We start from the raw sequence: 12124 nt of genomic DNA, 5'->3' as shown, positions 1-12124 counted from the left end.
CCACTTTCCTTAGAAGTACCTGGAGAGATTCAGCTGAAAAGCACTTATTGCACCTCTCTCATTTTTTGCCCACAGCTACAGCTAAGTTTACAAGGCATTTGACAGTACCAGGACCTACATGAGAAGTTCACACTTGATTAACACAGAGAATTCTCACTCTGTGACCACTTCCCAGTATGCTCACCAGGAGATAAGGACATCATAAGATCCTACTGTAGAGCTAGAAGGGACTATAGAGATCACCAAGTTCCTGCCTCTTTATTTTATAGGTAAGGAAAATGAGATTCAGAGAAGTTATAAGACATGACCAGTTTTTACTCAGCTAGTAGTGTTGTGGGGGGCTAGAGGTAAGCCCATGGGGTTCAGGACAGGTACTCTTTACAAGAATGCAAGACTCCATAACTTAGCTTAAAAATAAAAAAAGAGAAATTTATTAATTTGGAATTCACGTTGAAGTGGCCAGGAGGACAGCATAGATGGGAAAAACTGCCTCCTAGAAGGGATGAGTTCTGGGTCTTTTATACTATTACAACAACAGGGATAATAATGTAATTGAAGATGAAACAATAGAATGAGGTTGGGCAGGAGTGAGGGGATGTTTGTTATCTGACAGGGGCTTGTGTCCCGAAGACACAAGGGGTGACCCTCATAGTTTGGGGGCAAGGAGATACCTTAGATACAACTTGATGGTATCAAAGCATAGCCTGGAGGTGTATCTCCGTGTTCATCTTGAAATCTAAGAGAAAATTCCAAGGGTTAGGGTTAGGAATTTTCCTGCTCATAATCTGACCTGAAGCACTGCTATAATTGGGGGTACAAAGGGAAACCCAGAGTCCTATGCCATTAGGACTAAGAGGATTTGAATCAGTTCTTCCTGACTTCAAATCCAACACTCTATCTCCTTTGCCACACTGTTTCAGATTGCCAGTACAAGTCGATGCAATCCAATTTAATTATTTCTGGGTAGGGAAAAGCACTTTATACACTTTAAACCACTATGTGAATTAATTCAATAAATACTATTAATTACCTAATATGTGCCAGGCATTGTGCTAAGCCCTGGGGATACAAATAAGAAAAAGAAAGATAGTCTCTGCCTTATACGAGCTTACAATCTAATGGGGAAAGACAACATATAAAAGGAAGCTGGAAACTTGGAGTCACTCCCTCACCCCAACAATATGTTCCTTAGAGTTCACACCAAGCAGAGCTGCAGATGGAAAGTAAAGAGTTAGTTTTAGGAGATGACATTCCAACAAAATGTTAATGGTTGCCTGTATATAAACTCCATCTCACACTGCTTTTCTCAATTTTGTATTTTAGTTTCCCTTGAAAATGAATGAGTGGGGGGAGTCGGAGTCAAGATGGCAGCGTAGAGGCAGCAAAAGTTCAGACCTCTGAGCCTCTGAAAACTCTTCCTTACCAATTACAAATTAAATGCTCCTAGGGGACTGAAAATCAAACCTAACAAGACAGAGCCAAGGAATCCCTCCTGCTGGACTCAACTTGAAAGATACAAAAAGCCGGAATTTGAGAACACTTGGGTTTAAGGGGAAGGAAGAAGGAAGGTTCCAGGACCCCTCCCCCATCTAGAGTGCTAAGCCTCCAGTGGCAGCTGGAACCCCTGGGAGGCCAAGAGTGCTGGTCAGAAGGGAGCACCTTGTGGGCAAAGCTGTGCCAGGCTCAGAGCGTCGAACACAGGCAGTGGGGAAGAAATTGGAGAAGCACAGAGCACAGAGTAGGCAGCCTAGTTGCAGCAGCAGAGACACTCCATATTGCCCCCCCAAGGTTTTGGCCTCAGGGCACACACAGCTCAACCTAGCTGGACTTAATTCCATCAAAGCCTTCAGAGGGCAGGGAAACTCAAGCTCCAACACCCCTCCCCCACAAACTGCGCTGAGAGATTTGCTGACAATGCTCCAAGGGTGAAGGCTGACAGAAAAGCCTAAAACCACAAAAAAATGAGAGGAGCAAGAGTGCAGGGAACTGCAGGGAGTAAAGAAGAGGTAAATATGAGTAAACAACAGAAAAACGAAAAAGAAATTATAATCCACAGTATCCATACAGGCAATGAACAAAGAGCAAATGGAACAGAGAAGGATGAGGGAACAACAAGCAAAAAAAAAAAAGGAACCCCAGTGAATTGGATACAGGCTTTGGAAGAACTCAAAATACAATTCAAAACACAATTAAGAAAGGCTGAAGACAACTGGGAAAAGAACTTAAAAACTAAGATAAGTCATCTGGAAACAGAGCACTTGAACTAAAATGAGAAAATAGTGTTGTGAAAGCCAAAATTAACCAGCTTGAAAAAGAGGCAAAGGAGATGAAAGATGACCTCCAAAGAAAATCAGACCAGAAGGAGAAGGATGACCAAAAAGCCAGGGATGAAATCCAGTTTTTAAAAACCAGAATAACAACAATTAGAAGCAAACAACTTCACAAGGCAGCAGGACACTATAAAACAAAATCAAATGAATGAAAAAATTAAGGAAAAAATGAAGCACCTCATTCACAAAACAGAAGATTTAGAAGGAGAGACAACATAAGAATCATTGGTCTACCAGAAGGCAATGACAAAAGAAAAAGCCCGGACATCATACTACAGGAAATTATCCAAGAAACCTGTCCCAGTATTCTAGAACAAGAGGGAAAAGTGGAGATTGAAAGAATCCACGGATCATCTTCCCCAACTGACAACACCCAGGAATGTTATAGCCAAATTCAAGAACTATCAGACCAAAGAAAAAATATTACAAGCTGCTAAGAAGGAGTCATTCAGATACCATGAAACCACAGTGAGGATAACATAGGATCTGGCTGCATCTACGCTGAAGCACCAAAAGGCATGGAATACGATATTCTGGAAAGCATAGGAACTAGGTCTACAACCAAGAATCAATTACCCAGCAAAACTGACTATATTCTTACAAGGAAAAGTATGGCCATTTAATAAAATAGAAGAATTCCAAGCATTTGTAAAGAAAAGACCAGACCTGAACAGAAAATTTGATGCCCAAGCACAGAACTCAAGAGAATCATCAAAGGGTAATTAAGAAATAGGGAAAAAAGAAAACCAAAACCAAAAAAATGACTTTTTTTTGAAGAGACCAAATAAGTTAAAATGATATGTATCCCTATAAGAAAAGAGGTCATTGGTAAGTCTTAAAAATTATTATCATCTGGGCAGCTAGAAAAATTACACTTAGAGGGAATAGTGAAAAACTGTATAGGATGAAATGCCAAGACACAAATTTGTATATAGATATATGTATGCATAAATACATATATATGTATATATACATATATATATATATATATACAACTAGAGTTAAAAAAAAGAGATTAATACTAAAAAACTGGGAAAAGAAAGAAAAGGGAGTAAATTTATATGTCACAAAGAAGCTCATGGCGGGGGAGGGAGAACATCAATACACTGGAAGGATAAAGAGGTTGGAGATAGGAAATAGTGAATTTTATGTGCATTGAAATAGACTCAAAGAGGGAATAAAAATCAAATACATTTGGACAAATAATAGATTTGCACCCTATAGGGAAGTAGAAGGGTAACAAATGGACTGGTGGGGAGGGAAGCAGTAAAAAGGAGGGGGAAAGTGGGGGGAAGTTTAAAAAGACTGTGAAGAAAATAAGGGGAGAATAAGAAGGAAGGGGAGTAGAAAGGGAAGTAAAATATGGGTGGGAATTTGGGGGACTTATTAAAAACAAAACATTGGTGCAGAAGGAAATAGTGAAAGAAGAAAAGGCAGAACCAGGAGTGAAAATCAAAATGCTGGGAAATACACAGCTGGTAATTATAATTCTGAATGTGAACGGAATGAACTCACCCATAAAATGCAAGCAAATAGCAGAGTGGATTAGAAACCAAAATCCTACCATATGCTGTCTACAAGAAATACACATGAGGAAGATAGACACGCATAGGGTAAAAGTAAGAGGATGGAGCCAAATATATTGGGCATCAACTGAAAAAAAGAAGGCAGGAGTCACAATCATGATATCTGACAAAGCCTAAGTAAAAATAGATCTAGTTAAAAGAAATAGGGAATGTAATTACATCTTGATAAAAGGCAGCGTAGACAATGAGGAAATATCAGTATTCAAAATGTATGCACTAAACGGCATAGCATCCAAATTTCTAAAGGAGAAGCTAATGGAGCTCAAGGATAAAATAGATAGAAAAACTATACTAGTGGAAGACCTGAACCTTCCTCTATCAGATCAATCAAACCAAAAAACAAATAAGAAAGAGGGAAGAGAAGTGAATGAAATCTTAGAAAAATTAGAGTTAGTAGATATGTGGAGAAAAATAAATAAGGAAAAAAAAGAATACACCTTTTCAGCAGCACATGGTACATTCACAAAGACTGATCATGTACTAGGACATAACAATATTGCAAACAAGTGCAAGAGAGTGGAAATAATAAATGCATCCTACTCAAACCACAATTCTATGAAAATAATACTTAGAAAGGGTACATGGAGAAGCAAATAAAAATTAATTGGAAATTAAATATGATTCTCCAAAATCCATTAAAGAACAAATCATAGAAACAATTAATAATTTCATTGAAGAAAATGACAATGATGAGACATCCTTTCAAAATCTATGGGATGCAGCCAAAGCAGTATTCAGGGGAAAACTTATATCCTTGAGTTCATATATTAACATATTAGAGAGGGCAGAGGTCAATGAATTGGGAATGCAAATTAATAAATAAGAAAGTGAACAAATTAAAAATCATTAGATGAAGACTAAATTAGAGATCCTAAAAATCAAAGGAGAAATTAATAAAATTGAAAGTCAAAGAACTATTGAACTAATAAATAAGACTAGAAGCTGGTACTTTGAAAAAAACAAATAAAATAGACAAAGTACTGGTCAATCTAATTTTTAAAAGGAAAGAAGAAAACCAAATTGACAGCATCCAAGATGAAAAGGGAGACCTCACCACTAATGCAGAGGAAATTAAGGCAATCATTAAAAATATTATGCAAAATTAAATGGCAATAAATATGGCAATCTAGGTGATATGGATGAATATTTACAAAAATATAAATTGCCTAGACTAACAGAGGAAGAAATAGATTACCTAAACAACCCCATATCAGAAAAAGAAATTGAACAAGCCATCAAAGAATTCCCTAAGAAAAAGTCCCCAGGTCCAGATGGATTCACAAATGAATTCTATCAAACATTCAAAGAACAACTAATACCAAAATTTTACAAACTATTTGATAGAATAAGCAAAGAAGGAGTTCTACTAAATTCCTTTTACAACACAAATATGGTACTGATTCCAAAGCCAGGAAGGTCAAAAACAGAGAAAGAAAACTATAGACCAATCTCCATAATGAATATTGTGATAGTGAAATCACTTTTAAAGACTGTTATATATATTAATTTAAGGTCGCCAAGGAATTCACCTATGTAATTCCCAAATGAAACACTCAAGTCAGCTGCCAACTTTTTTTAATGATGTTTTAATTACAAACAGGAGGAAGAAAGTATTAGAGGGAGAGAGAGAGAAGGAAAGGGGAGAGAAGGAAAGAGGTTTAAATACCCACTCTGCTCAGGCTGAGCCAAAGCGGGCTTTAAGGCCCTGAATAGCCAAGGCAAGGAAAGAGATCAGTCCTTATCACTCACGTGACCAATCTGGACCAATCTGTCATCTCTCATAAAAGAAGAACCATCAGTAAATAAGACCAGATCTGAGTTGTTTAAGGGAGTGTCCAAGAGATCATCTCAAGGCTTTTCTGCCATGGATACTAGTGTTTCACAACTATGTAATGGTTCTCCTGAAGTTGGTAAATCTGGAAGCAAGGTGGCAGGGTTAAGAGTTGAACAGCGCTTCAAGGCAATGTTTTCATTGCTTAACAAGGTTATTTTGTACCTTGTAATTCGCTGATCAGAAAATTCCTGTGTTCTATGTGCTTCTACCTCCTGTGGGAACATAATTGTTAATGGGCCTCCCAATACTAGATCAACAGTTTTTGTCACTAGTAAGGCTGTAGCAGCTATTCCTTTAAGATGTGGTGGTGCTCCTTATGCTACTGGGTCCAGATGAGCAGAATAATAAGCAATTGGGTGCTGAGAATGTCCCAAAGTCTGAGTTAAAACACCTGAAGCTACCCCTCTTCGCTCATGTATATACAAAGTAAATGCCTTGTTGTAATCTGGGATGCCTAGAGTGGGGGAAGATAGGATAGCCTTTTTTAGATCTGATAGAGCTGACAGGTGTTCTGGTTCTAATTTGAGGGGTTCAGGGACCAAATCCCTTGTTAGTGCTGTAAGGGGTTTAGTAATTTCCCCATAGCAAGGAATCCATGTCTACAAAACCCTGTTGCTCCCAAAATTGCTCTCAACTGTTTCTTAGTGGTAGGAGCGCTTGCATTTTGAATATTCTCAATTCATTTGGGAGAAATGAGCGGGCACCTGCATTCAGGATGAACCCCAAATATTCTACTTTAGGGAGGCACCACTGAACCTTATCCTTCGAGATCTTATGCCCTCTTTTGTGCAGTTCCAAAAGAAGGTGTTTGCTATCTTCCTGACATGTTTCCGCATCAGTTGAAGCCAAGAGTAGATCATCTACATACTTGATTAATTTGCTGTTTTAAAATTTTATATTATCTGTATCTTGGCTCAAAATTTGTGCAAATAAGCTCGGGCTGTCTACGAAACCTTGTGGCAAACAACTCCAGGAGTAGTATGGCTCTGCCAGGTGAAAACAAAGATATGCCTCGAGTTCTCAAGTATGGGTATGGAAAAGAAGGCTGAGCATAAGTCTACTACTGTAAAGTATGTAGCTGTGCTAGGAATAGAAGTATTGATATTGGAAACTACGGAGTGTCTCTTTATAACGTGATTGTTCACAGCCCTCAAGTCCTGCATGAATCTATAGAGGTGTTTGCCATCAGGCCCTCTTTTTGTTTTTTTAACAGGTAGGATGGGTGTGTTGTATTCAGATTTACAAGGGATTATTATTCCCTGTGCAATTAACGAGTTAACTACTGGGGTAATTCCCTCAATTGCCTCTTTTGAGAGGGGATACTGAGGAATGGAAGGAGGTGGGCTAGATTTAGTTTTTATCTGCACAGGAACAGCTGACTTAAGTAAGCCTACATCGGAAGATGTGGCCCAACGAGACTCCGGTATATCTTCAGGTATTGCAAAGGTGGAATGCTCTTTTTCCTCCTGATTCTGAGAGAATTACAGGGAGTAAATTTAAAGATTCCTCTGGTACTTCCAATGATAAGGAACCATCTGGGGAGCAACTTATTGTGGCTCTGAGTTTGCATAGAAGGTCCCTCCCCAGCAAATTTAAAGAGGAGTCAGGCATCAAAAGGAAGGAATGTTGTACCTCTATGGGTCCTAGAGACACCTTTCTAGGGGGTAGTCTTTTAACTCTTTGTGGTATTCCTGATACTCTCATTACATTCTCTGAGCCAACAGAATAACATTGTAAATCAGGTGTTCTCTTTAATACAGACCAGGAAGCTCCAGTGTCTAATAGACAATCATAATAGGTATTACCCACCTTTAAAGTAACATGGGGTTCATTAGTAAAATGGGGGGGGTAGTGGAGAGGGACAATGGGTAGTAGGATACCAGGGTCTGGAAAATCAAAGGTTGTATCCTCTGATTCCTGTGCCCCAGGCCCCCCCCCAGACACCTTCATTGTGTTTGGGAAGTTCCTTGGGCACCCCCCTGAAAAGTGCCCCCCTGAAGGGCACCCCACCCAGGGGCATCAGCACCTCGAGTATTTTTTGGACGAGCACCATTTTTAATATATTATTGAGGGGTTATTTCATTTGAGTTATAATTTTCCTAATATCTATTTGTAAACCTCAAATTTCCTTAGACTTATAATTGTTGAAAATTTCACCATTGGGATATTTCATACTTGGAAAATTTCTTACTGATAGTCTATTGGAATGGGAACTCCATTGGCATGGGAGGTTCCTTCTCTTCCCTTCTTAAGATTACTTTAGGACAGAAACCCTTTGCTGAACAATGGAAAGGACTTTGACCTATGCTTGAGCATAGAACAGGAATTTCTTTGAGTCTTGATTGATTTTAGAATTGATACAATGGAGATACTCCACCCTATTCAGTCCTAATAGGATTGAGTAAGGGCTGCAGCCTAGATCAAAATTTAATTATTCCAATCTCTACCATACTCAAGTTAACAGGATTTAGAAAGGGCTGGAACAAAGGAGTAAAGATTTAATCATTTGAAAAATATGACCTTCAACAGACATGTGCAAAAGCCAGAAACCTCTGGGCGGTCCTGGGTTAAGCGAGAGCCTCCATTGACAGGGAAATTGATGAAGAGTGATTGGTAGATGTGAGGACTGAGGGGAGGCAACTTGGATGGTGTCCTTAAAGATAGGAGGGTCTGGAGACTCAGGGGGAAGATTGAGTTTTTGGTCGGTGTGGTTCCTGGGCTCTGAGGAAGCTTGCTCTGAAGGAAGCTGAAGGTGGGGGCCTCTGAGACTGTTTCTCCATTTTGGACATGTGAGTGAAAGGGACTGATCTCTTTTCTTTGCCCCAGCTATCTAAGGGCTTGGGCCTTTTGGCCCAGCCTAAACAGAAGGGGTATTTAAGCCCTATTCCCTTCTCTCCCCTTTCTCTCTCTATATATATCTCTAATTCCTTTCTTGCTCCTATTGTAATTAAACTCCAAAAAAAGGCTGACGGCTGACTTGAGTTTTTCATTTAGGAATTACATAGCTGATTCCTTGGCGACCTTAAATTAATATATATCAGTCTTTTAAAGTGATTCCCTTGTAACATATTCCTATAGTCATCATTTCTAAAGTTGTGGTTTTCATTGTCATAGTTATATTTATTTCTATAATTATCACTTCTGTAGTTGTTATTAAACTGCGTATTCCTTCCTATAATCTTGAGAAAAGCTCTACACTGTACCATACTGTGGCCCTTCTTCCCACAGAAGTGGCAGGTAATGGATTGGTAATTAGATTTCTGGAGAGGGGCAAGTGTCATTGGTTCATTATCATGCCGACTTTCTAATTTAGGTATCCTATCTATTACACATCTCATTTTTTCTTCATTTCCTCCATGTCATCATTATTTTCTTTCTCCTTTTCTTTGTTTCCCTTTAAAACATATATAGCTGTTTTTCGCAATTCTTCAAGGTCCATCTGTGACCATCTTGGACATTGTGTTCTAAAATAATTCTTAATTGCTTTGTAAGAGTTATTGACAAAGATCCTTCTAACTTGTCTTAAGCTATTCTCTTTAGTTAGGTCCCAATCCAGGTATCTGTCCCTAAACTCAATTATTCTATCCATGAATCTGGAGGATGTTTCTTCCTCCTTTTGCTTAATTTTTTCAGGTTCCATCCACTTATCTGTACTGTCTGCACATTCCCTCATTGCTGTAAGGATGGCCTCTCTACAATAGTATAGATGTAGATAATCTTCAGGGTTGTTATAGTCCCATTCGGGATTCTGAGATGGCCAATGTACTGCATTATGCCCCCAGGTTTTGTTGACATGAGCAATTATTTTATTTTTCTCACATTCAGTTAAAAAGCCTGTAACATGTTCTCAACGTCCTTATAAGATGGACTATACTAAAAAATATATATCTCCCATCTTTTTTGTTACTAGAAATGGGATTTTGTTCATATGTGGGGATATTTTGTGTAAATTCATTTATTTTTTGAGGAGTAAACGGTATCCTGTGTCTTAAAGTCATCACATCCCCATTCCGTCCTATTTCAGGTACTTCTCTTAGAGGAACAGGCCTCTAGTTGAATTTTGTACCTGTGGATCAGTTTGACTAGGACAAGTTTCTCTAGGAGGATGCGATCTCCTTTGGGCTGGAATTTGGTTTTCTGTTGGAGAGGGAACATGAGAAACTGGGGTTGCAGGGGAAGGGTTTTGGGGATTAAATTGAGTCAAAATTTGCACTACATGAGAGAAGTAGTCTGTTAACTGAGCTATAGGGAAGGTGTTTTCCATCTCTATTTCAGGGAAGGAAAATTCCTCATTCAAAGGTTCTGAAACAGGTCTGTTTCTGGTAGGGTGTATGTTTGCCAATTGATCCTGTAAAAAACACTTTAAATTTTCTAATTGGGCTTGCATGTTCTCTTGTATTTTATCCTCAATTTTTTTTGGGTGTTTTTCTGAATTTCAGCTTCAAATGATCTTTTTATGTTAGCATCTCTAAACACAGTGCTGAGGAGTATAAAAATGATATTACCTATTAATATAAAAAATTGGAAGTATCCTGTATTCCTCAATTTCCCTAATTCTTTAACCTCCATATAAATGTTGAAGAATGTAGTATTCATATATATATATATATATATATATATACATATATGTATGTATATATATATATATATATATAAATTATTTTTCTAAAGGTCTTCACAAAACACATGGGGAGCAGGACAAAGCCAAAACTTTCCACAGTTGTTCCCTAAAGGAAAGAATATTTAGAAACATCTCTCCCAGCCAGGACCTTAGGGCCCTGTTGCTAAGATTTAAAACAGCTCTGTACTATCTAATTTAAGGAGAGAAGTCCAAAAGAAGGAAAATGGGCTTTGTACTCTAGTGGTCTAGCTTTTTTGTTGTGAGAGATCGAAGCAAGGGCTCTGTTTTCCAAAGTTTCCTCCTGCTAATCTACAAGGGTCAGCTAACTATATTTAGCTATCTATCTAGCTATCAGAGTCACACAGCTGGGAAGCATCTGAGGTCAGATTTGAAACTAGGACCTTCTGTTTCTAGACCTGGCTCTCAATCCACTGAGCCACCCAGCTGCCCCTTAAGATTAAAAGGAAGAAAAAAACCCTGCTGATTCCAATTTAACTTAAGGAGAAAAGAGAAGAGAGAAGAGGGTTTTTATACTCACCTGTACTAGCAGCTGTGTCTTTAAGCCGAGTTAACGGTTAAAAAGGACTGACTGAGTGGAGAGAAAGTAGAGTAAAAAGGCAAGAAAATTCAGGAAGTTTATTGAGGGAACTTGTTAGACTTTCGTGGTCAGCCACTGTGATAGTGAAATCACTTTTAAAGACTGGTCTCGGTTACCGAGAGACTACTACTACAATATATATATAGTGTATATATATATATATATATATATATATATATATATATATATATATATATATATATATTAATTTAAGGTTGCCAAGGAATTCAGCTATGCAATTCCCAAATGAAACACTCAAGTCAGCTGCCAACTTTTTTTTATGATGTTTTAATTACAAGCAGGAGGAAGAAAGTATTAGAGGGAGAGAGAGAAGCAAATGGGAGAGAAGGAAAGAGGTTTAAATACCCACTCTGCTTAGGCTGAGCCAAAGTGGGCTTTAAGTCCTTGGATAGCCAAGGCAAGGAAAGAGATCAGTCCTTATCACTCACATGACCAATCGGGAGAAAAATCAGTCCTCGGGCTCCTCCAACTCCAAGCACCAGCCTCCGACTGTCTCTAGCCCTCTTCATAGGAAGTCCCGAGAACTCCAGAGGCTATCCTCTACCTCACTTCCTGCGTCTCACATGTGCCAATGGTGGCTCTAGCTTGACCTAGAACCACCCAGAGGTCTGTCCTTTTTTTTCACATGTCTGTTGAAGGCCATATTCTCAAATAATTAAATCTTGAGTTTGCTGCAGCCCTTCCTAATCTTGTTACACTGAGTAGGGTGGAGATTGTAGTTTCCAAGACTTGATTCTGTTATTCCAAGTATCTCTATTGTTATTGATCAGGAAATAGCTAAATCAAATCTTCTAAAGAATGGTCTGAATAGGGTGGAGTAGTTTTGAAATTCACAATATAGATGCAAAAATCTTAAGTAGGATACTGACAAAAAGACTCCAGCAAGTGATCAAGAAGGTTATTCACTATGACCAGGTAGGATTCATACCAGGAATGCAAGGATGGTTCAATATTAGGAAAATCATCCACATAATTGACCATATCAACAAGCAACAGGTATGCACCAAATGATATAGCACCCAAATTTCTAATGGAGAAATTTGTAGAATTTAAGGAGGAAATAGATAGTAAAACTATACTAGTGGGAGACCTGAACTATCAAATTTAGATAAGTCAAATCAAAAAATAAATAAG

This window comes from Monodelphis domestica, chromosome 8 (genome assembly GCF_027887165.1).
Source record: "Monodelphis domestica isolate mMonDom1 chromosome 8, mMonDom1.pri, whole genome shotgun sequence".
NCBI lineage: Eukaryota > Metazoa > Chordata > Mammalia > Didelphimorphia > Didelphidae > Monodelphis > Monodelphis domestica.
The sequence above is the reverse complement of the archived record's forward strand: the minus strand, read 5'-3'. Positions refer to the sequence as shown.